Raw genomic sequence first — 26,280 nt, 5'->3', positions numbered from 1 at the left:
GACAGACTGTCTCTGGACAGTGTTGGTGGGTTTGTAGGCCAGGAAAGCACCCCCCCCTCCCCAATATGATTTTCTGCATTTATATTGCTAGATTTCAAAGGGCGGGGAAGAGCCTGTGGCCCAAGTGAACAGAATTGTCTTACTTCATAGTGTGGTGGCATCACCATAATAACTGCTGTATTAAAATCAGTTAATGTTTGTGACTAGACAGAATTTAGAACTAAAAAAATGCGTTTGTCAGATGTATGGCTCCCTGAACAAAGGAGAACCACAACGCCTGCGCTAATACTAGCTAAGGTTTAATGCAAGGGTTCATATTCCTTTGAGAGCCCATAGAGACATGACTGGCTGACAGAGTTCACTTAACCTCCACAGTGAGTGTACTCAGGAAGAGAATGTCTAGTAACCCTTCTTCACAAGCTCTCACCTGTGTACCTCCTGCTTGATTTCTTGGCCTGCAGGTAAATATGTTGATCAGGGAAAAGCACCATCAATGACGACAGAAGCAGTGGTAGACGGGGATAGACTGTCGCCTGTGGCTGAGGATCTCTCTGCTCTGCCTCAGTATCTCCAGTAGTCTACCATGATTTGAAGCTTTAGCCAAACCCTAACTTCTCTTTTACTCCCATTTACTGTCTAGTGTCTCCTTCTCCTCCTTTGTAGCAAATTAATTTCCAGGGGATGAAAAAGGTCAGAGAGGATTGTCAGCGCTCGCTTATACACACAGGCATTCATCAAATGCCAAGGCTAGCCAGGTCTTGGAACACTTATAGTTGTGATGTGCACCTATATAAGAGTAAATGGTTTTACAGTTGCGAGGTACCTTTTAGGATTAATTAGGAGGCAGAATTCCATCCATTTTTAGCCATAAATTTATGTGTACAGCCAAAAATACCTTTGTGAACCTGACCCTTATTTTGTCTCCGTCTAGAGAGATACGAGCATCTTAAATTGCAAGTCTCATCCTACATCCTACTCCCCCGTTCTCACTTCTCCCTTCTCCACTCCTGATGCTTTGTCAGCCCGTGGGCTTCTTAACTTGCTACATTATGAACATAACTCATAGGTCTCTTACTGGCTTCTTATCACATCTGTCCAAGTGATCAGCTGGTACAATTAAGCAGACAGCAAATAAGGGCCTTAAGAGGCTTCGGTCTGCAGTGCTGCTTGTAGATAGCATAAAATCACAGAACATTAATGAATACCCAACACAGACACACAGATGTTTGGTTGGGGATGTTTGTAGCTCAATTCCTACACATGGTTGCTCCACCCTGCTGGGGTTGTATTTTAGATCGCCCAGAGTTGATGCAGGGCAGCATTACCAGATGTACTGTGAGTAGGATGACAGGCTGTAAGGAACTAAGTGCAGAGATAAGCAAACCGCAGGGCCAGGCGCGGCTCGAGCTGCAGGTCATTGATCACTGAACAGGCGGACGTCGAGCTTGGTGAGATCAGCAGTTTCCGCTGCTCGCCCAGTTCTTCGCTGAAGATGATAACCTAGGGATGGAGCTTGTGTATTGGATCCCTGGACAACTGATCCCACGTTTGCTTGACACTCTTCAGTTTAAATATAAAGAGTCGTCCTTGCTTTTCTCTAGTTCTAGAGTCATTTTCAGCATAGTGAAGCTGAGATGCTTGGTGGTGTCGCAATGGGATAGCTGACAGGGTGGGTTGGGTTCCAGGTGAATGGGTTGTCATTTCAGATGTTGGTCGATATGGTTTGAGCTTGGTCTTCATTGTGAGGGTCCCCATGGGACTGGTCCAGTAGTTTTTCCTTCTTTTACATTGGCTTGTTCTAAAAGCTGCAGAATTGATGCACATAATTACACTAGCAAAGTAAAGTGTCTCACATTGATGTCCAACCATTGCAGCAGTATTGGAGTCGATGACCCTTTATTAGCAAATTCTTCATGTAGTGGGCTTTGTTTTGAAATCTCGTGGGAGTGTGTGGCATGCATGAATTTTGTTTGTGAAAATAGTAGAATTACCCTTTTCTGTAAAATGTGTTATATTGAGTCCTGATAAGAAGTTTAAGGAAGTAAGGAGCCTTGCTGCAGGGAGTAAACTTAATTTAAGAATCATAAATCTGCAGAGTGGGATGTGACCCTTGTGATCATGGTGTCCGGTCCCCTTTGATAGCACAGGGGTACACTTGGATGAAGTGCTCTGCGAATCATCGAGTTCAGTGACCCAGATAGAGCAGGGACTAAAGCTGTACAAAGGTGACACCGCCATAGGGATTGTGTCCAAACTCCTGCTGTGTAACAGTCCCTACTTGATGCTCTCAAAATGTACCAGTGACCCTTGGTCCTCTGGTCTAGGTCTCTTTGTGGAGCAAGAGTCATAACCATATTATTGTAATAGGACCACTTGAGTCATCCGATGCGCTTTCTCTGCTACCAGGGTATACCAAGGTGTTTGGAACACATATCTAACCCTGTGTGGGAAGCATGAACCAGAGCTCCACGGAAGTATTTGGAATCCCATGGCCAATCTTCACCAACCCTTTGTATTAAGCATGTACCAGGACTGTACAAACGTATTTGACACCTGTGAATACCCAGATCTAGCCCTTTGTGTGAAGCATTAACCAGGTCTTTTTTCCTAAAGTATTTGGAACCTGTGAATACCCATCTCTAACCCTCTCTGTGAATCATGAACCAGATCCCTACTAAAGTATGTGGAACATGTGAGTACCAATCTCCAGCCCCTTGTATGAAGTATGAACCAGGGCTGTACTACATTATTTGGAACCTGTGAATACCCATCTCCAGCTCTCTGTGTGAAGCGTGGCTGTACTAAAGTATTTGAAACCTGTGGATACCCAGCTCCAGCCCTCGGTGTGAAGCATGAACCAGGGCTGTACTAACGTGTTTGGAACCTGTGAGTACAAATCTCCAGCCATCTGTGTGAAGCATGAACCAGGGCTGTACACAAGTATTTGACACCTGTGGATACCTATCTCTAGCCCTCAGTGTGGAGCATGAACCAGGGCTGTACAAAAGTATTTGAAACTTGTGGGCACCCTTATCCAGACTTGTGAGTGTTGCACAAACTAGGGCTGTACTCACGTGTTAGGGATCCATGTCCAACCTCTTGGATGAAGCACAAACTAGGGCTGTGCAAAAGTATTGGGGACCCTTGTGCAGCCCTCTAGATTCAGCTGGAAACAAGATTGTACTAAATTAAGTATTTGGAACTTTGAAGTACTCATGTCCACCATTCTTCATGTGAAGTATAAACCAGGACTAGGATAAAGTAACATGGCCCTTGGGTACCGGTGTTGGGCCAAGTGTGTAAAGCATGAACCAGGAATATGCTTAAGTAATTTGAATCTGGGGGTACCCATCTAGAGTCCTGTATGTGAAGCATGAACCATCATCACTGTAATGTACTCATTCCTTCAGGAGGGTTTTCTTGCACAACCTGTACATTCATTCTCCTCTTGTTCATACTATTGCTGGGATTAACGGCCCAATCTTTTTTTATTTGCTTCCTGTTTTTAATCATTTAATCTTGTATCTTTACTTTTGACCTTAAATGTCATGATCCTTTTGGTTGGGTGCTTCCTTTTGATATTTACACCTATAAGCGGCATGTCTCTGGATGGCTTCCCTTTTGAAGACTAACCTGCTCTTCAAGCCTTTTCATTTGCAGGTATGTTTTTTTAATTTTCTCATATTGTTGAGCTTCATTTTCGTGTGAGTTTTGATATGGCAGCTGTCAATCAGACTTATTGCTAAAAATATATCTACAGCTGATATGAGTCGTCCCTTTAAACCATTGGCTTGCTTTGAGCAGCCTATTTCAGCCATTGGTTTGCGACTGTGTCTTGGCTCAGCCGAGTAGAGTATTCCTCTCTCACTTACTGTTATTGGCCCGTTTCATGATGCTCTTTCACCTCCAATAAATGCTTCCATTGAACTGCTAGAGGGACTACTTAACAACTGGAGCACTCCCTGTCCGTTACAACTGGTTCCCTGCTGTATTTCTCGCTCTGGTGTGCTAACACAAAATGTGTAAGCACTTTTAACCTAGACGTGTCTTTGCCAATGCTTGTTATTATGCTGGGCTCTGCATTCTACGTCTGCATTGCCAATGTGTTGTAAAATGTCTATTTGCTTTGTTACGTCTGTCACACGGACTAGCCCTGGATATATGTGCACCTCCTCTGGTTTGATTGCAGTGGTGGGCTTTAAGAAACTTTTTAGGAGCAGATATATATTTCTGTTCTGAGCCATAAACTCTTTATTTTGAATTTCCTTCAGTTACTGCTTTTGCCCCAGTGTATTTTAGGCATCTTAGAAGGTTTTGTTTTTGATATTTTTTATGGTCTCCAAGGTGTGGTTCTGTGCCTTTTGCCACATATTTATGTCCTTTTTTGTCTTCATAAATATGCTGTTTACTTCTATCCTGGCTCCGACTGTATCCTTTTCACTCCGAGCCTTCTCTCAGTGCAGAGCAGTTAGGTTTACTGTTATTATCTGTAGTAACTTAAAGTAATTCTTTGCCTTCACGAATGCCAGTTTTCAATATTCTAAAATAGTATTTAGTACTCAAAGCAAACTGCCTTTAAGTGCTCTTTGATAGATGAAACTACTGAACTCGGCTTTGCTTATTTAATTCACCCTTGGAAGGATGAAACTCTTCCCAGGATTTGACCCTCCTGTCTTTCGGTTTCTGTGAGTGGACTCTACCACTGAGGTTTTTTACTAGCACACGAGGTTCTTTGGCGTACAGTATGTATAGTCTACATGCGTAAAGCACTTGCAGACAAAGGCAGTTGTTTCTCCAGTTTTCTAGTGTTGCTATAATTTTCTCACTGTTTGTACTAACCAAGTTGGGTTCTTTGCAGTAGGTTTCCTCTTTTCAAGAGAATAAGATGAATGTATCTTACTATCCGGTTCCTGTCTACCTCATTGTAGGCTTTCTCGCCTTTGCATCTAGGCCTCTCAATAAAATAACCAGTTTTAGTTTCACCCCCCCCCCCCCCCCCTTTGACCCCCCCCCCCCAAAGTTGCCATATTTCCAACAATACATTCAGCTTAAGCATGAAAGTGAAGGTAGCTGGTTAATTATCTGTGCGCACTCCTGTTTTAGGCAAATATTGTTAGTTAGATTCAGTGTTTTAGGGACATCCTTTGAAAACCCCCATAGACCTTTATAGCAGATAAACATTGCCACTCACGCTGTCTTATTCCTTCATGCCACATAATGCTGCAACAAGGCATGCCCCAGTCAGTCTCAGGCTCTGTTTTTGCGATCAGTCCTGCGTTTGCCATCAGTCCCGCGATGGCACTTATTCCTGCATTTGCGCTTAGTGTTGAATTTATGCTGGGCGTTGTAGAGTTCTCGTTTTAATAAAGTGGTATCTTCTCTCCTAGTGGAAGGCCAATTCAGCCATTGTCCTTAGTCTCTACCACTCTTCTGGAAATCCTTCTCCCAAACTCAGTCGATCTTGAATTTCACCTCTTCTGCAGTACTCTTAAGATGTTAGTAATATGGATCGGAGCAGGGAATGAGACGAATAACTCTTCTTGACCCTGACTTCATTGCTCCCTGCTGTCATTTTATCACGTGGAAAAAACTCCTGGGGTTTAAACTACCCTCTCATCTCTCTTGCACCTCCAGGGGATCCTTCCGGTGCTGCCCCTGAAACCTCTGCCCATCGCTTGTCAAAGCCTCAGTTTTGTCCAATCTCCCTTACGGTAATGCTCTGTATCAGGGCACCTTTGCTTAATTCATTTGTCCACTTCAAATCAATCAATCCACCAAAGAGCCGCACATTTCCTTAGGCTACTAAAGTTGCTCTGACTTCCAGTGAACCATTCCATTAAATGACAGCCGTCTGTATCAAATCGAGGAGTTTTTGAATCCCAATCTTGCCTTTTATCCCAGACTAACACACATGTTATTCCAGTACTTGTGTTCTGTGCACCACTGTTTTAAATTCTTGTAAGCTTGGGGTATTCGTATAGCACAAACTTCGTCAATAGGCATTGGAGTGCTGTCCAGGGCTGAAGGCAGATGCACCATCAGAGGGTGAATCTAGGTTGAGTTCCTGGATTTTGAGAGGTGAGGTAGACTGTTTACTGTACCGCAATGCTGTGTTCTTTTAAGAACGGCAACAATGCCTCAACCGGAATTCACGTAAAAAGACCAGTATAATATATAACAGGTCAATGTCAGTCACATAGAGAACGAAGACTACAAGGGTTTAAGGAGGCCTTGTTAACTATTTTTTTTTATTTTCTTGCATTTATTGGTCTCCAGCCTGAGGGTGTCCAGACTGAGGGTGTGCCAAGAGCCACCAAAAAGTGGTGAGCTTGTCGGGCAGGTAGATGAGATGCCAGTCCTGATGGCTTTCTAAATGGTGTAGCTGGTTTTGAAGATGGTGCAAGGTGGAAAGACGAATCATTGGAGTTCCATAAGAATGGCAGTGATGTGGCCATATTTCTTGAGGACCTTAAAGAGGCTAAAACATGCACTTCTGGAATCTGTGTTTTCCTTCATGGCGACAGGTTCATGTCTTGGTGGGTCCACTCAGACTTTCAACTCCTTCAGGTGGATATAAAATGTATTGTATTGTAATTGCAGTTACATAGTGCTTACTACCATTGTTCTCACACGGAAAGAAAAGGAAACTATGCTATCCAGACTGTGTTGACTTCCTTAGGCAGACTGCTGAAGTCACGGCCAGGAAGGACGCGTCACCTGGAAGCAGTTGCTTACCGTAGCTTGGTATCCTGTGGATGGATTCAAGCAGGCATGTTGTGTGGTGAGCCATCTTTGTGTAAGATGGAAGCATGGGTACCATCCATCCATCTCTAGGGACACACACCCATCTCTCCTCCTAGCTCTTCCTGATCTTTCTGTTGAAGCATCCCCAAAAATCCCAGTCATCTCAGTGCAGAGTACCTCTGTAGCAGTAACAATATCTGGGCCATCCCAGACTCCAAATCTGACCATACACACATCAGTTAAAGCAACTGTACACAGTACACTCTCTTCGTACATAGAGCTATGTATTACAATATATTGCCTTATTAACTGGATGATTATTCAGCTGGTATTAGGGTTCAGAATGACAGGAAGCAACTTCACAATGTGCTCATTTATATTCAAAGCACTGTGGCACAAGCTCGTTGTGTATAAAAAAGAGAATTGTGGCAGTATACTTTCCTTCAGTCTATGTCCGGTGGAAAAATGCTATATTTTTCCATTTCTCATTGAGAATTCATGTTCAGGCTGGTTCACAGTTTCTTTTTGCAAGAAGACCGTTTCGAGCGCTGAAAGGAGACACTTAAATGTCCTTTGGAGAAGTGGTCAGCGAGAAAGTTCACAAAATGCTAAAACATGCGTTTCACACCAAGTAACACACTAAAGCTTTTCCCATAACTGTGTAGCAAAATATATTGCTGCATGTCCTGTGAGTGCTTACAGCTTTCAGGCTGAGTGTATTAAAAGGTTTACTACACATTAGTATGTGAAATGTTATTAAAATATCTAAAAGTGAGGGTAAAAAAATCATATAGCTAAGATAAGCATCTCTGTGGTGTGGTCTGCTTCTTGGTGTCCACGTCTTGCTTTTGGTGCCTGCATCTCAGTGGTGTGGTCCACGTCTCAGTGGTGCGGTGTGGTTCTGGTTAGACATCAACTGTTTGCCGGATATATTTGGTCTTGACAGCCTTTGTATCATTTCTTCTATTTGTGCAACGCGTTTTAATATTGAGTGACCATTTTTATGGAACAATGTAAACTAAATTGTCTCTTGAGTCTTAAATAAGGTCAATTATTCCCAGCCCAGTATTACTGATTTGATTAAATCGCAAACGCTGAAAGGCTGGAGTTGTCATGCCAGGATAAACCTGTGATTTGCTGGTTACAGGCTGATGTGTGCAGCAGGCACTTGCCCACTGGACTGCCTTCTACCCAGTCATGCATTCCTATGGAGAACGGTCACTTTTTGCTTGCAGTGTAGGAGGAAGGAGTCGACTAGTAGATTTCTCAGTGAAAGGTTTTGGGTCAAGAGATGCAGCTGAGATCAGATAAGAGGACACCGGGTGGCGAGACTTGTCTACCCAACACCTCAGACCAAATACCTCTCAGCAGGCTGTGGGACTGGCACTGAATGTTTCCGATCAGGCGGCAAAGTTGTAAGAAGGTAGATTTTTAGCAAAACACAGCCACAGATGACCTCCTTTCTTCGCTTGTTTACATGCAAACCTCCTGCTAGTGAAGTCCGAGCTGTTCAAAGATTGCATTCAACAGACTCACATATCAGAGCAGCACGGCTGCCAAGAAGCATTTCACAATCCCTTACTCAATGACGAGACAGGTCCTAAACCTTGTGTAATGGCTCCTGTCAACGCTTGAGGTTCATTCCTAAGATATCATTTTCTTTAAAAATGCTTCAATCTGTGCTCTTTGCTTGGTATTAACCTCAATCATATCCTGTTCCCTTTTTGCTTTTTATTCAGAGTATGGTGCATTTTACACACCGAACTCACAAAAAGCATCAACCTACTTCTTAGTAAGAGGAGAGCGGTATTTACTCCTACAGTGCTCAATTTTCCACGTGGAGTTGGTTGTGAGCTGGTGAAGGTGCCACAAATTGAGGCAACGTCTGATGCTGTGATCCTGACATTTGTCTTATTATTGGTGGACTTCTGTTGCTTTAGCAGCAGCAGCCGGGTCAGACGTATATCTCTTGTTGTTGAAATGGGTTTTAAATGGGTTGGTACCAGCATGTTATTGTCAGGCTATCATCTGACATTAGTCCTAAATGTCACCCCATGGGAGTTAATACTATAAAAACGATACCCAATGGAACAATGTTTGTAAACAGTATTTAGGAAGCACTATAGAAAGCTCAAAATAATAAGTCTTTATATCAGACTGTATTACTGTACATGATATTATTACATACAACCGATTACAATTTGTAGTATCAAGTAAGTAACTGAGCCAGATACTGGCAGGTATGTCCTTTAAACGTTCTGGAAGGAAATTAGGGAGGAAGTAGGTAGTGTGGGCAGGAGACCTCTCTTCTGATCCTTGGTGCATCCGATCATGAGGCATTGTAGAAGGACCATGGCTCTGCGGAATAGGTGTGCTTGGAGGTAAGATCTTCTTCCTGTGACAGTTCAATGATCAGGTTCTAGCCAGCTTGATTTTATACGATGAAGCTACTTGTCCCAGCTGCCTCCAGGCGAGACCATGCGATAAGGACATTGCAAAGAGGTCTCGGGCTTCTGACGCATTGTCAGAGCTTGTTGGTGCTGTCAATTCCTGGAGAGCTGTAACCTTTTTCAGAATGTTTATTTATTTATTTACTTATCTGAGAGTTTTATATAGCGCTAGCTAGACCCGAAGGTATCAGAGTGCTTCACAACAGTAAGTGTCCACATCAAAGATAACGGGCCACAATACCACGAACCAGAAATTGAATGGTCGTCTTTAGTTCCAAGCCACGAACCAGAAATCGAGTGATCGTCTTTAGTTCAAAGCCACGCATATACCCACGTTTACATTTCCTGATTTTATTTTGCTTGGGCTGGATTTGGTACAATGCGCTTGTTAAGGAGAGCGGCTGTTTATAAAAGTTTGATTCGTGTCCAGCGGTTCTAGAGAGGTTGGCGTGCTGGAACATACACCCATTACACCTAGCTCGGAATGATGAAAGGCCAAGTCAAACCTCACAAAATTTAACCCAATGACCTGAAGGTTGCAAATACTTGGCTGGATTAAGGGGCATTGACCAATTTAGAAATTTAATAAGATTTTTTTTGTTGGCGACTCAGTTTAGATGTTTTTAGGAGACCCATTCTGCGAGAAGTTGTAGCTGGTGCTCACTTGGGCATTAAGAGCGTCCACTGATTTACCCCCACGCGTGCCTCGAGAAATGAAACCGTAGCAGGGTCCTAGGCAGTGAGATGCTTACGAGCTGACATAGTGGTTCTGCGCGGGATCCCCTGAGAGCGATGAGGTCCAGTTAGGGAAGGAAATGAGAGCTCGGGGGAAGGCCGTCTCCTGCTAATTGCATTGATGGCAGGATCTGCCCTCGCTCATCAGGGCTGCGAGAGCCAGAGCCAGCCCAGCTCCAGACACTCGTCCTTCGGCCTCTGCATCAAGGTGAGGGCTGCCTGGGAGCTAGGCTCCTGCGCCCTGTGAGCTCTGGCATTGAGGAGGGAGGCGGGCCCCGGCCTCTGGCTGCCAAGGAGCGGATTAAAGGCAATGTACAGCCGGCCATGCTTCAATAGAGCACACACGTGCATATTAAACTGACAGCTGTTCAGCGCCGGATGCATTCCCTTCATTGGAAACAGAGCCGGGGGACACGGCATGTTTCTGCCACGGGTCTCCCTGTATCCAAGCCGGCCACCTGCAACCTACTGATAGTGTTTAGCGCTGGATTTCTACAGCGCCCCGTGCATCCTCCGCAGTTCTAGGCGCATTAGAAGGTCAGTGGCAGGGCTGCTGTTGCCTAACAAACTGTCCACGTTTTCTCGAGTTTGGTTGAAAACATTTAAAGGCGGGTGGGCGGAAGCCGAGCAGGTATGCTGTCCAGATGGGTTCCTGTTCTCTGGCGCGAGTCATCATCTTGCATCCAGGCGCTGTGGTGATGGGAGGGATTCTTCTCAGCCTCTGATCTGCTGCTGTGGGGGCGGGGGCGGCGCTAGCACACGGGAGGGTTTGCACATGTTCCAGTTATTGTCTCTCTTAGCAGAGGCACCCCCCCCACACAGTCGCCCCACTCGAATCCCAATAAGTTCAGACCACACCAAATTTGTGTTTTATGGAAGAATTGAGGCCGCAGTTTATTAGGCATTTTCAACTTACAAGGGATCCTTTACACACCATTAACTTATCAGGTGAGCCTGTGTCCTTAACCCATAAGCTCTGCACTGTGCCTTACATTCAGTGCAGCCCCCTTTGCCCTGGTGACCTATCACCTGGGGACGCAACCCTTCCCTTTCACTCCAGGCAAGCATCTGCTTCCAGCCCGATCGGGTAACCTTTTACTTCCGGTTGCCACACACTCCCTTGTGTAAGCGTCTGCTTCCAACCCAACCAGATGACCTTTTCACTTCAGGTGTCCACACACTCCCGGGTAACCATCCGGTTCCAGCCTGGCCGGGTGACCTTTCACTTTCGGTGTCCACCCATTTCCTTCCGGGTAAACGTTTGCTCCCACCCGACCAGGTGACTATTCACTTCCGGTGTGTCTAAACTTTTTTGTTACCTGGGCATGCCTACGTGCTTCCCGCCCGCCAGACCCTGTTTGACTGTTCCCCCCTCCCATCTCTGCGAAGGTGACCCGGTAACCTGTACCCAACTTCTTCCCTGCCACTGGCCCTGCCCTTAGTTGTGTAATTAATTGTTTGCTTCCGGTTCACGTGAACAAAGACCCTTGGGGAGCTTGCCCTGGATCCTGACTGTCCCGTTTGCGGTCTGTGCCCTGCTTCGCAACCTGTCTTATTCCTGTTGGACCCAGAGGCGCAACTAGAGCCAAATTTCGGGGGGAAGGGGGGCTAAGAAAAAATTTCGGGGGGGGGCTGAATCTTTAAGCAATAGGCAGAGTGGAGCTGATTTCGGGCGGGGGGCTGAATCTTTAAGCAATAGGCAGAGTGGAGCTGCAGGGGCTCTTAGAAGGGGTGAAACCCTCATTAACATGCAAATGGTCGTTTAAAGACTTGTGAAGTGCTCGGGTGCAGCTGTGTGTGTGCCTGGGAAGCTGTCTCATCCCGGGCTGCCACACACGACGGGGGGGGGGGGGGGGGGGTCTGAAGCCCTTTGAGTCCAATGGGTGTTGCGCGCCTGGTTTGACCTGTTGCTGCCATCCACCTCTGATACCCAAGGACCTCCTGCAAGTTTGCTATGCCTCTGCGACAAATTTTCCGCATTGTCCCCCCCCTACTAATTGTTCCTAAGCAGGTGGGTCACAAAATTTCCAAGAGAAAGAGGGCTCTGTGCCAGACGCCCGCCCTTAAATACCCCCCACATCCCTGCTGAATTCCTAAACCTAGATTTACGGCTGAGTTGGCCCAGCACTATTAGCTGCTGGTCAAGCTCCTTCCCTGTCTCCCTTCCCTTATCTCCACCCAATCGTGTACATTGGCACTCGGGCTCTGCTCCCTGGGGGTGGCCTCTACTAAGACCCCCAGTCCAGCCACTATCCCCCTCCCCCTGGTTAGTGGGGGGCCGAACCAAGGGGCATTTGTGGCTGCTGTCCTCTCTGTGAGCGGCAGTGAAGCGGCATGTCCGGTTAGAGAGGGCTCCCTCATTGCTGTATTACCGCCTCTCGTATTTCACGACAGGTACTTCAACGGCGATGTAACTGACAGCGCACGTTTAATACGATATTATTTCACTGCACGCCTGTATGTACCATGGTTCCGGGTTCAAGCCCGTTTGTAACTTCTGTGGGGGTGCGGAAACAACAGCCGGGTACAAAACGTGCAGGGAGATCCGCAGAAGATGCAATGCTATATTCAGGGCTCGAGCCAAGGGTAGACACCGTCTACCCACTATTTTCAGAGGGTAGACGCCGTCTACCCACTATTTTCAAACGGTAGACGCCGTATACCCACTATTTTCAGATGGTAGACGCCGTCTACCAACTATTTTCAGAGGGTAGATGCCGTCTACCCACTATATTCAGAGGGTAGGCTCCTTCTTCCCCCTATTTTCAGAGGGAAGACACCGTCTACCCACTATTTTTAGAGGGTAGACGCTGTCTACCCACTATTTTCAAACGGTAGACGCCGTATACCCACTATTTTCAGATGGTAGACGCCGTCTACCAACTATTTTCAGAGGGTAGATGCCGTCTACCCACTATATTCAGAGGGTAGGCTCCTTCTTCCCCCTATTTTCAGAGGGAAGACACCGTCTACCCACTATTTTCAGAGGGAAGATGCCGTCTACCCACGTTTTTCAGAGGGTAGACGCCGTCTACCCACGTTTTTCAGAGGGTAGACGCCGTCTACCCACGATTTTCAGAGGGTAGACACCGTCTACCCACTACTTTCAGAGGGTAGATGCCGTCTACCCACTATTTTCAGAGAGTAGACTCTGTCTTCCCACTATTTTCAGAGTGTAGACTCTGTCTTCCCACTATTTTCAGAGGGTAGACTCCGTCTTCCCACTATTTTCAGTGGGTAGACGCCGTCTACCCTGCTCCAAAGTTGGCCGCTTTCAGTGGAGTGCTGCGGTCCTTTCCAATTCTCCCAGAATTCACAGAAATTTGCTGAGCGGGGACACTTTCAGCAGCGCCTGCACCTTGTCTGCTTTTGTTCCGAGCAGCAACAGGCAGGCGTGGAAGGGGCTTATGGGACTCCAGCTGGGCCCATAAGAAAGGCCGGCGTTCAGGGGCCATCAGGCCTCTTTTTGTTGGAGTCTCCTGGCTGGGAGATATCAGGAGCCTCACACCTGTATGGAATGGAGGGGAAACAGGCTCACATGTTAGCACTTCACAGGTACTTAAGAGAGAAATGCTTTGGACTTTGTTCAGTCCCTCTATATGAGACATGCATGCACTGTAAGAATATCAGGTGTGTTGGTCACGTCAAGTATTTATACAAATAACAATTTACATACCACTATATTGCTTTTTCTTTTATAGCGCTTTAGCACTACAGTGGTGCTAAAGTGCTATAAAAGAAATAAAGCAAAATAGTGCTATTTAAATTATTTGTGTATGTGTGATGGAAAGCGCTCTCACACCCTGCTTTAGGACGAGTAGTGCCACTACTTATCCCAATGCAAGGTGTCAAAGCATTTTACATCCCACCTACAGATTATACATTGACAATAAACCCTATGTGTGTGTACATCAATATAAAGGATGTGTTACATAAGTCAGGGATGGTTACAAGGTGTAGAAGCCACTTGTCCTTCATACTCTCTGTGATATATTAGAAGGTTTACAATGTATGTACTTCAGGTAACAAAAGGATCTGTCTTAAAAGTAGGAACTCACTGACCCATCTACATTAAATAAAAATGTGTCATCTGCGTGTTACATAATGTGCGTTGCAGGAGACATATAAACCCGCTATGCTACTTTGATTCAAATCTGGGACTAGGCAACACACAGATCTCTCCAGCAAGCATGTTATCCTCCAGCGCTATCTTACCATTATTATTATACCCTGAGATTTAGCTGGCACACAAAGACCCCTGCAGCAGGTGCCTTAACCCTATAAAATATTCTAAAATGCAAACATTGCAACCAATTAAGCAGAACAGATTTACTGCCACGTTTCTTTTTCTTGCCAGTTTTCTTTGTGACATGGTTTAAAAATAAATAAATGTATAAATTGAGGCCCAGATTTGCATCAATATTTTGGCACAACCCGAATGCAAAATTGAATTTGTTACATTTTGTAATGTGCTCATGATAAACCTGCTAAACATATGTGAGGTCTTAAGAACTGATGTCACTTCATGTGATGTCACACTCGGTGACGGGTACACCCTTGAAGGCTGATGTGGCATGCTCCAATTTTCATCCTTCCTCAGTAGATAAAGCGATAGCAGCACCTGGCCTCGGCTCTTAGCGCTTGGGTGGACTAAAGCAGTCCACAGAAAGAAAATAGCTACCTATATGAATTGACGAATAATGTCAATCGAGGAAACCTGTACACAACAAAATAAATAAAGCTATCTGAGCCGCCCTCAGTTCTGGCTTGACACTTTTGTTCCCTAGTGGCCCTGGGCCGTAGGAGGTTTGTGTTCACAGAAAACTCTCCTCGTTTCCAAAGAGGGAAAATACATCATCACCAAAACATTCCTTTGATACTTGCTTTTATTGCATTGAAGCTTTTTAAACTTCAAGGCATGATGAATATTTAATACTTTTTTTTCAGAAACAGATAACCAAATGATTGCCTTATAAAGGGCTCTGCTAGCCACGCCTGCTTGCGATATTTGAGACAGCTTGTTATCCAAGGTCTAAAAAACATACTGCTCCTGAAATGTTCATATCCCCGTTTACAATACTGCTAGGCTATAATTTCTCATTCCAAAACCGGATAAAAAAAATCCAGCTTTTGTGCGCAATTTGGAGTTTGCACCCAAATCGGCATCCAAGCTCATGTTTAAATTTTGCATCCGATGGTTGTTACATTATTTGCACCATATACAATCAGGGTGAAACGTACACATCTTTTGTGTAATCCCTCCTTCCAAGGTCCAAAACTCAGAATAGAGCAGCAATTGTGCATCCAGCGATTGTCGCGCCTTGTGTTATTGCAGACTGCTGGTTTGCCATTACCACTCAGATTTGCTACCTAGTGGGACTGCTGGTCGAAAGGTTTTAGTAGTAGCAGAAAGACTCCTTTGCAATCTGCGGCCTCCCTGCCCTCTCTTTGTGTCCTGGGTCCGTCCCCTACACCTGTGATGGTGCTCACATCTTTTATTGGCAACTTTTAAGTAAATACCACCTTTAATTATAGTTCCAACATAATGCTGAGACTCACTAGGCAGTCTCTCTAGATGGAGAGTTCATGTGGTAACAAAACGTGTTGTGAAAGGTCCTTAGGTGACGCCCCTTAATTAATACCTTTGTTTTCATGACGTTGTCCTGCCCATCATAGCTCTTGTTAGGTCTCATACACAGACAGCTTTGGTAAAAACCCTATTGTGGACTACGCAAATACTTTATGGTGGGCTTTGGTACAGACAATTGGGCAGTGTTCTTGTCAATCTCATTTGCTAGTATCTTATTCAATATCTTTTTTACCTCTTCTTGATTTTCCTCCGGAGCGTATATCTTTCTGATTCAATGGCTTTTAGCCTTCCATAACCTCACATCAGGGAACTACTTTTTTATTTGCTTCCAGCACTTTATGGGAGTAAATGTATTGTCTTGCTCTCTCTGTCCCAGTGTGCTGCATTCCCCTGACATACCTGCTCCCCTCAGCTCATCTGTTGCTTCCTCTGCCCCACCACATTTTGCTCTGTTTGATTTTTGTCTTTTTAATGTTTAAACCGGCCCCGGCTCCTTGTTGCTGCCCCCACTCAACAGTTATAATCTTTAGGCAAATGTGCCTTGGAACAGTTTGTAAACTTTTTTAAAATTTCCTCTCCAAGGTGTTTATCCTCTTATCTTATAATGGTAAATTGTAAAACCTAGTCGCCCTTCATAAATCTTACTTGCCATTACCCCCCGTATACGTCCTCATGCTAGGGCTGCGTAACTTTATGACCTAATGTGTCCATGCAGGATGATGACATGCACATTTCTTTGTCATAGCACCTCTTTGACTTGCCAATGCTATTTTTCATTGAAGGTCTTGGTAATCAATGTAAGCCTGGGAGGCAAGAAGACCACTGAGTATTTCGGTGGTTGCGTAAAAATTGTCCAATTCCTGTATGTATTTGTTTGTATCGCGGACCTCAAATAAGGTAAAAACTCTGCTTTGCACTATGAAAAGGTGCTTATAGAAGTGTAGTATGCTTCTTATACAGTAGACGGTGTAAATTGAATCATCTCTTCTCATTACTGCCATGAATGGCTGTATGTTCACGTTTCCTTTTGTACACCACAGTACATGAGCCTTTTTTCACTGACCCCATAAAGAAAACAGTCAAAAATGCAAACCGGGAGAAAACCGAGGTAACCCAAGAAATTGTGTTCCTGTCTCTAATTGATGAGAGCAAGCACTGGATGAAAGCATTAAAGGCACATTAGCAACTGATGAGTCAGGGGCCTGGTTTCTGGATTTAAAGATGGAAAAAAACGTCAGATTAAAATTTAAGGGGTAAAAGACCCTGACTCTTGCGCTGTACAATCTAGCTAGTAGATATTCGCCGCGCTTGATGACACTATTGCTTTAAACTCTTATTTAGTCTGCGAGATTCGCTCACTGGATCGTGGTTCACAAAGCCCCTATGCGATGCAAAAGAAAGTAGTTAGTTGCAAACATCTCAAATGGAAATGGCGTAATGACAACTGTGCTTCTATGGATTAGCCGGCCTATCTCTCTGGATTTAAAATATCTCAGAAATTAATTTGCAAGTCCCGGGCAATACATTATTTTAACATCTAAACAGCAAAAATCCAACCAAAGAAATCTTTTTAGTTTATAGAAATCTCGTAAGCAACTTGTCAGATACTCCCTCTTCTCAGGTATGTAATATCCTGTCCAGTTGCTTTCAGCTACAAATTGACCCAATCCTGGCTTCCTCACGTACAAAAAAAGAGCATGTGGCGGTCTCCACCATTTAGTACACTAATGATACCGCTAGGAATCTTAGCAATTTTGAAACACTCAAGACAGTTTTGTCAAATCAAAAACGGAGGACATTTCTTCTGGGTTCCGGTTAACTCCCTGTACCACAACAATAGTGAAAGAGCTCTGTTCATTCCTCATTACAATAGTTTGCAACCTCACTTTAATTGCAGGTCAAGTCCATTCTATCTGGAAATCTGCCATAGTCATTTCCTTATTAAAGAAGCCCACTGCCGAACCCTCAATTATGGGCAACTCTTCTTCTCCCACTAAAATCCTTGAAAGCTTTGTCAGCGGTTAGTTTTCTGCCTATATTGAAACCCTGATCATTCTGGTTCTCGTGACTCCTTCAGTACCGAAACAGTTTTGACCTAAGCAGCCAACGACAATTGTATGCCTATCAAAAAAACACACCATGAGGTTTTAGAGACCTCTCTGCTGCATTCTTGCGCGCATTTTTGTTTGAACAGCTTATAGAAGGGTTCATCTCAGGAAATGTACTAAACATCTCTCATCTTTCCTGTCTGATGGATCACAGGCAGTATTCATGGCTCTGGTTCCTATCAATCCCCTTTTAAATCACTGCCTCGTATGGTACCTCACGGGTCATCACTTAGACCCACCCTTTTCAAAATCTGTGTTGCTCCTCTTTTATTCAGTCTATTGGAGTTACTCTATAGGCTTATGTTGGTGACAAAGAACTGATCCTAAGACTTGACATGGGGCCTGATAATATAAAGTTAGTTTAGGGATTGTATATGCGCTATTGCATATTGGATGACGTCATAGTCTCTGTTTTTGAATTTGGATAAAACAGAATTAGTCCTCCATCAGCAAATCCTCCCCTTGGAACTCAGCCTGGTGGCTGCTGAATCTTAGCTCTCCTCCCATCCCGGCTTTATCTGTTCTGAATCTTGGTATAATTTATGTCGATCGGTTATCCATTGCTTCATTAATCAATTGATTAACAGTGATATGCTTCCTTTTAAGAATCCTGTGTAGTGTTCTCTGTTTTATGTCATATTGCAAAAATCAGTGATTTAGGCTCCTCTCTCTTGACTATTCTATTGCAGTTCTTCATACTTGGGTAATACGGGCTACTTATTTTTCAAACTCCAGTGTACACAGAGTGCTGCAATCAGACTAGTGCAATGACTTAACCAATGGCATCTATGTTCACTTGAAGCTTTACACTGGTTCCAGTTTACTAGCAGTGTATCTTCAAGTACTCTGCGTGGGCCATAAATCACTTGATGGAAAGGCACCAGCCTATATGTAAACCCCTATAAACTGGAGTTTCCTTAGACTCAGCAGCTTTGAGGAGCTTTGACCGCTCTCTTTCCACAACTTAGTAGAGCAGCAGTGTGCAAGGTAGTCCAAGTGAACTGAAAAGGCTGTGGTGGGAGGTGCTCCTGAGGCCCCTTCACCTGTCGGCATCTTGCTTACTGAAGTCTGTTTTATTTGGCTATGACTTGCCAGCGACCTCAAAGCCAAGCTTTTTGTAAATCGCCCATCTGAAGCATCCTGTTCTCCATAACAGCATTTGTGTCCATTTCTGTTACTCTGTGCGGCACAGGTGGAAAGCATAGCTGAGTAAAGCGGTTGTGGATTAGGAGGTTGGGGAACGAGCCTGGGTACCATGGAATTCCATTCAACATGCAGGTATTCAGATCTGCGCCATAGGCGGCAGAACGTCCGCTCCTGTCACTTTTCTGCTTCAGATTCTGGACTGGAGAGGAGGCTCTGGGTGGACCATTAGGATTGATGGACCCGCATGGGTATCTCTTATCAATCTCAGGGTCACTTAGAATGTGGTTACTAGTTCAGTTCGCTGCAAGGCAATGACCACTATGTAGTGGTCTCCATCTTTTAAAACGAGCCCTGCTTGTGACGGTTCTCAGCTGAAACCAAAAAGGAAGAGCAGTTTGGTTCCTCTTTTTGTTTGCATGGTTTTCCTGTATCTGCACAAAGGACCCATAGAGCGGAAAGGAGGAAGACATTTATTGCTGAGAATGATCACTGCTGCGAAGGGAAGTGAGGAAGTTATATGAAACTCTTGCGCGCATGCCACCGGCAGCAAAGCTCCCTGCGGGTTGGAATTACAATGACAATCAAGGCAAATGTGCATGCATAATTATACCGTTCATTAGGACCCTCGGTGCCCTGAATATGAGCCCACTAGATTGGATCTTTCCACAAGTTTAATATTAATGTGTGTAGGGAGATTTTTTATGTTCACTTTGTGACACTCCTAACTTTGAAAGAAGCCCTACAGTTCTCCGCTGCGATGCGCTAAAAGGGTGTTTCCTGTTGTGATGTCAGGGTTAGGAGGTCAACTAACAGACATCCTCTGGTAGTGGTCAGCTCTTTTTTCACTCTTGAATCACTTGTGGAGTCCAGAAATGCCGTTGTCTACCTTAGGGACTTCGGAGGTGTCCCTTGTCTATAAAGAAGGTCAGAGGCATGCAGGCCATGCTCTAATAGGATTCTCCCTGTGTTATTTGTTCTTAACCATTTCTTTGGTGTCACAAAGTTCAGAGATGTCCCTTCTGTGCCTCCGGCTGCCTATTATAGAGATGTCTGCATCTCTGAAGAGTGTAGTGGGATCCTGCCTAAATCAGTGTTTATAACAGCTTAAGCTAAGCAATGGGGCTCATAGGCCACAAGTTTCGGGGGCGTTCCTTCTGGGTTGGGGGTTCAAATATATCCCTTTCTTGCTCCATGGTTCTGAGGTGCCCCTTCTATGCTACTGGTTCAGAGATATCCCTCCACACAACAGAGATCAGAAGCCAACTTCCTAGTGGGTCATCTGAAACACAGATGGGGCCTGGTAACTGTGCCAATAGAAAAACGATATATGTTCATGGGAAGTACGCTGGCAGTGGTTCCCCACTGTGCCTTTGGAACAGGCACTCAAATGTTGGAGTGGGACCTAAATTAGGCTAGTATTTCCCGTTGTAGGCGTTCAGTGACTGCGGCAGAAGCGGAACAATGGATTGAGTCCTTGGCTAAGTAGGCCTTTGTGGTCATTACCAACAGAGCGAAATCTCACCGAGTTTGATGGCGGTCCTCGCTCCGGTGCTTGAATGTTGAGTAGAACATTGAAGGTTTCAATGGCCACAGTTGAGTTTGTCAATCCTCTGCGTCAGGCTATGCCAGCCAGTGTTTTAAGGTTCTACTGCTTGTGTCTCAGTGTCATCAGTGGTTGTGCAGGAAGGAGGAAGTTGTGGGGTTTAGGCTTGCCATTCGGGTAACTCCCTGGCCTCCTCGTTCCAAGACTGCAAAGGATAGGAAGGGCCTGATGGCCTAGGAAGGCCCTTGTAAGATCGGGCACCTACCATGTGGATGTTCACATGTCTCCAAGGGCCATAGCAAGGTACATTTGTGTTATTTGCTTAGACACCATCAAACGAAAATGCATGTTCACATATGACACTTTCCATGTAAGGATGTTTACAGAAGTAAAGGTGGTCTCGCGCAGACCTGGCAGCGTGTGAATTTTCCCTCCTTTGTTTCTGTTCAAGCTGCTGCTGATTCGTGTGGGAGTTGCTCAATTACATCCCAGTTTCACGTCCACACCCAGTCAGTCTCTTCAACCGAAAGTAGTTAGAGGCGTGGAGCCAGTTTCTGCTCCGGTGCACAGATATCTCATATGAAGAAGTGAATGGGGTTGTCTGCTTGGGTTTGCATCATGGCGCCTTCTACTTGGCTAACACCTCCAAGTTTCATGATCCATAACTTCAACAGACTTAACGTTAAACATTAAAAAAAATGTTTGGGTTCAGGATATGGAAGGTTCTGGAAACATACCCTCTAGTAGCTGAGTTGTTAGCATTTGTACATGGTTGCTGCTGTTCTCACTCCAGTCTCGGCACTTGATCAAACAAGTGTGTTATCATTGGCAAATGACTTGATCTTCATCTGTCTGAAATAATAGTCATGTGGTATACTATGCTGTACTGTCAGTAGTTGTGCACAGCTGACGAGTCACTGAACTGCTTTGCTGCGATATCAAATATGTCTACTGTAAATAGTAAGTTATAAGATCATGTTCTGTATCTAGAAGTCTCCTAATTGCATGGTCCCACCCTCTGCCATCCTAGCTTATGTACTCCATTTTTAGCATTATACCTTTGCGTGGGACGCAGAAACGTATTTTCTGACAGTGTGCTGTGTGTAGGTGGCACAGTATTGTGTTTTTTGTGACCATGTGTCAGACGTGTTTTGGTGGCCTGCATGAGTGACCAGAGAGGTGCTCTTTCATATCTTACCTTGGAGCGCAGCACCTAGAGGTGCAATGAAGTATGAGTGGGGACAGATGGGCGTACAAAATATTTTAATTATAGTTGGGACTGAAACAAGCAGGCAGCAGGGTGCAGTGTGAGGTAACACTGAAAAGTGGTAATGTGCAAGACCGAGATGGTGAAATATTAGTAAAATGATGCCAAGTGGATATGAATGGGAGTTTGTGACTTGAGCAGTAGCAATGCAGTTTTTTAAGACCCAGATACTGGTCACTGCTATATAAATACACTTCACGAGTGAGGGAAGTCGTGGAAGAGGCATTAAGGTGGGCAAACCGAGCAAATGCTTTAAAATCTCAGAAAGCACCAATTTCACATACTTTTAGGGTGAAAGAGGCCATTGTTTGGAGCAGGGTTTGCGCCCATAGCCTCACCCATACTCCCAAAGGCGAGTTAGAACCAATCGGGTGCGCCCTCGTCATTTCATGGCTCAGAGCATAAGTGCAGGCAGTGCATTGACACCAGGACACATGGGTGTGAGGAGCCCACTGCAGCTTCCTCCCAGGGCCTGGTGGTCTCCCAGCCAGAGCACAGGGTCACCCAGCTGCCACAATAAACATGTTTTCTGCGTAGTGTTTCCCCTCCTTGCTCGGAGCTTGGATGAAACCTATCAAATATATGAAATCAAAGCTGTTGCCTAAGTCCTGTTTTCTGTGCAAAGGTAGGTACTGCACTCCTCTGTTTTTAATGTACAGCAGTAATGACCGGGATTAGGCTGTTCCAGGGAGTTTCAGACTGGGGTGGATTTATAGAGATTGGAACTGGGTTTGGTCAAGCTTGGAAGCTGGTATTAGAGTCCGTTTTTCCTGGATCTACAGCCTGGGAGGGACTGATCTGAAGCAGAGGGACACCTCTCTGCGAGCCTCTCAGATCTGTGCTGAAAGTTAATTACCGGCTACCACCTTCCAACAATGTGGCCTTCGAGGATGCAGTGAGGCGCTTGGGCCCTATGAGTCAAGGTACTTTAGGGTTCACTGCTCAAAAGGGCCAGGCTGAGAGCCACTCGCATAGCGAAGGGGGTTCATGTACTAGAGACATTCAACCTCCCAAAATAAAGCTGCACAGAAGCTCCCCATCCCCAAGAAGCCACGGTCAGGCATGAGGTGTTCAGGGAAAGGTTAGTGACTGCAAGCCCAGGCCTCCATCCTAGGTAGCGCCCTCTAAACCTGTGCATCTGCTTTTTATGTAGAGCCAGCATATCTTTTATCCCCTTCTGAGCTCCTTGGGACTTTGGTGAGTGAGGGAGTGTTGTCGCTCTCCTGTTTCCATCTCACTTGAGTTAAGCCTTGTATTGATCAGCATGCGTTTAATAAAAAAATATCTGAGACAGAAAAACACAGTGAAAACTAGAGCAAGTATAAGGCTGGAGACTGATCAGAACCGATCGACATGCATAGTGGAAGAAGTAAGGAAACTTCAGAGTGGATCAGACTGCCTCACTTTGACTATCTAAAGACTGTTTGTGCGTCAGCGTTGGGCCCGTAGCCATGAGGGAAGACGGCTTTATTTGTGTGCAAACACAAGCTCTACACTCCTGGGTGAGACAGACAAATGGGTTTATTCAGCCTCCATCTGATCACACTTGTCTCGCACCTGCTCACCAACTTCTGCCAATTATATAGTCTCTTTTTTTTCTTTGCATTTATTTGTTCTCAGAAATTGTTTTTAAGTGTAAATATGCAGCATCTGTGTTTACATTTCTAAGAACAACAAACACGTTAATTACTGCATAATTGTTTCTTCTTTAAGTATAGTTGTGATCGGTACTTTGATTCACTCAGAAACCGACTGGACAGTTTTATTAAAGTTTGAAAGGGATTTCGAGAGTGTCCGACAGTTAAGTTAGTAATTGTAGGTATGGGAAGATAGCGGCTCACAAGCTGCTCTCCTTCATGTTCTACCTAATCTTTATGGAGTCGTGGGTAGCGGTGAGGAAGTACAGTTTGGTTTAGATTCTTGTTTTTCCCTCCACATATACCCATTTGTGGTCTTAGATTGTTGTGTTTCAATGTATCAATTTTTAACCACAACCCCTGTGGCTTTGTGCAACTGGAAGCGGAAAAGCTACTGTGACGGGTAGAAGCCGTAAGCGCGAAAGAGAATTGGGTTGTTTCAGAAAAGCAAAGTCCATAAGTGTGCTTTCTTTAGTGGGTGCTAGAAGGAATTAGTTTGATTTGTTATTTGTAACCTCACATACACGGTCGTCAAAAGTCACCTCAGACTGAGTTTACGACAGAAAGGCGGTCTTCTCACTCTTCCTCCTTTGAGAAGGGAAATGTTTTTAAATGTTGTCTAAATGGAGGCTGTCAATGGTGGTTTTCAGAACAATCAGAATGTTGTTTTAGATGGTTGCAGCCTGAGCCACTTAGGTACTTTGAAACTTTGATATTGCCATCAGTGCAGTGCAAAGAAGCATGTTTGAGGAATTGTGCAGTCGCAGCTGAGGGTTAAGACATTGTGGCACAAGTCTACTGAATGCTTGAGGGCTGTATAATGATCCTTGAACATTACTAGAAGCCGGAAGAGGGGGTCCAAGTCTGGTGAATACGTCCCACTGTCCAGAATGCAAGGCCTCATTTCTGTAGAAGGTTGTCAGAAGGCTCAGATACATTCTGTTTGCATCTACACTAGAGTTCACCATTGCCAGTATAATTGGACTTTGTGATGGAAGGTTAGGAAGGGAAGAGTCCCGCTTGGAAGTTTATGGTAGATAAATCTACTCTTGGAATAAGACAGATCCAACATTGATGAGAATCCCTTGGTCCCCCACCTGTCACCGAGAAGTGGGCACATGCCATAGCATGTCTATAGAGAGCGACTGTTGATGGGAAGAGGAAGTGTACATGCCTTCTGCCTGTAGAACTCTGACAGGCACCAAAGTGATTTGGGTAATTTCTGGCATTTGTGTAGTTGGCATTGTGGCTTTTTGAAGCACCTGGGGATTATCTTCATACAGGAATACTCTGCACTTCTGCTAAAGATGATAGTGGTGTGAGAAGCAGATGTAATCCCAATATGTCATCTTGCTTATTAAGCCGTCAGTTGAGCTCTCTGTGCCACCTCAAGATTTCTTCATACCTTAATTTCACAAGATTGTGTCCTTGTGATGCAACAATTCAGAGGTTCGTTGTTCTTGACGTTAATCAGATAAAAACAGATACATGCTTTACATGAATCAAATCTAACGTTTTAGATTCTGATTCTAATTGTATCAAATGGCCAATGCTATTCTACAACTATTTAATGTTATTCCTGCAACATTTCATTTTCATATATTACCTGCTACCTGACACATTGTTTTTGCCCATTCAGTGTTTAAGAAAAGTTCATTAAAAGTTGGCATGTCGCGTGGGCACAAAATGGGAACAGATGGGCGTACAAAATATTTTAATTATAGTTGGGACTGAAACAAGCAGGCAGCAGGGTGCAGTGTGAGGTAACACTGAAAAGTGGTAATGTGCAAGACCGAGATGGTGAAATATTAGTAAAATGATGCCAAGTGGATATGAATGGGAGTTTGTGACTTGAGCAGTAGCAATGCAGTTTTTTAAGACCCAGATACTGGTCACTGCTATATAAATACACTTCACGAGTGAGGGAAGACGTGGAAGAGGCATTAAGGTGGGCAAACCGAGCAAATGCTTTAAAATCTCAGAAAGCACCAATTTCACATACTTTTAGGGTGAAAGAGGCCATTGTTTGGAGCAGGGTTTGCGCCCATAGCCTCACCCATACTCCAAAAGGCGAGTTAGAACCAATCGGGTGCGCCCTCGTCATTTCATGGCTCAGAGCATAAGTGCAGGCAGTGCATTGACACCAGGACACATGGGTGTGAGGAGCCCACTGCAGCTTCCTCCCAGGGCCTGGTGGTCTCCCAGCCAGAGCACAGGGTCACCCAGCTGCCACAATAAACATGTTTTCTGCGTAGTGTTTCCCCTCCTTGCTCGGAGCTTGGATGAAACCTATCAAATATATGAAATCAAAGCTGTTGCCTAAGTCCTGTTTTCTGTGCAAAGGTAGGTACTGCACTCCTCTGTTTTTAATGTACAGCAGTAATGACCGGGATTAGGCTGTTCCAGGGAGTTTCAGACTGGGGTGGATTTATAGAGATTGGAACTGGGTTTGGTCAAGCTTGGAAGCTGGTATTAGAGTCCGTTTTTCCTGGATCTACAGCCTGGGAGGGACTGATCTGAAGCAGAGGGACACCTCTCTGCGAGCCTCTCAGATCTGTGCTGAAAGTTAATTACCGGCTACCACCTTCCAACAATGTGGCCTTCGAGGATGCAGTGAGGCGCTTGGGCCCTATGAGTCAAGGTACTTTAGGGTTCACTGCTCAAAAGGGCCAGGCTGAGAGCCACTCGCATAGCGAAGGGGGTTCATGTACTAGAGACATTCAACCTCCCAAAATAAAGCTGCACAGAAGCTCCCCATCCCCAAGAAGCCACGGTCAGGCATGAGGTGTTCAGGGAAAGGTTAGTGACTGCAAGCCCAGGCCTCCATCCTAGGTAGCGCCCTCTAAACCTGTGCATCTGCTTTTTATGTAGAGCCAGCATATCTTTTATCCCCTTCTGAGCTCCTTGGGACTTTGGTGAGTGAGGGAGTGTTGTCGCTCTCCTGTTTCCATCTCACTTGAGTTAAGCCTTGTATTGATCAGCATGCGTTTAATAAAAAAATATCTGAGACAGAAAAACACAGTGAAAACTAGAGCAAGTATAAGGCTGGAGACTGATCAG

General features: G+C 44.9%; 1 protein-coding gene across 6 annotated transcripts in view; it reads left to right on the top strand.

Annotated features, from left to right (window-relative positions):
* The window catches only part of EPS15L1 (epidermal growth factor receptor pathway substrate 15 like 1), a 318,875-nt gene that overhangs the window by 4,078 nt on the left and 288,517 nt on the right, over positions 1–26,280 (top strand). Inside the window, exon 1 of one of the 6 annotated variants that reach the window (XM_085639259.1) lies at positions 2,613–2,692. The exons of the other annotated variants lie outside the window; for them this stretch is intronic. The gene's annotated coding sequence lies outside the window, so the exon portion shown is untranslated. Of the gene's footprint in view, positions 1–2,612; positions 2,693–26,280 lie in introns of those variants that run through there. 6 annotated transcript variants of the gene reach the window in all.

This window comes from Triturus cristatus, chromosome 12 (genome assembly GCF_964204655.1).
Source record: "Triturus cristatus chromosome 12, aTriCri1.1, whole genome shotgun sequence".
Lineage (NCBI taxonomy): Eukaryota > Metazoa > Chordata > Amphibia > Caudata > Salamandridae > Triturus > Triturus cristatus.
This window is presented reverse-complemented; position numbering and strand designations above follow the sequence as displayed.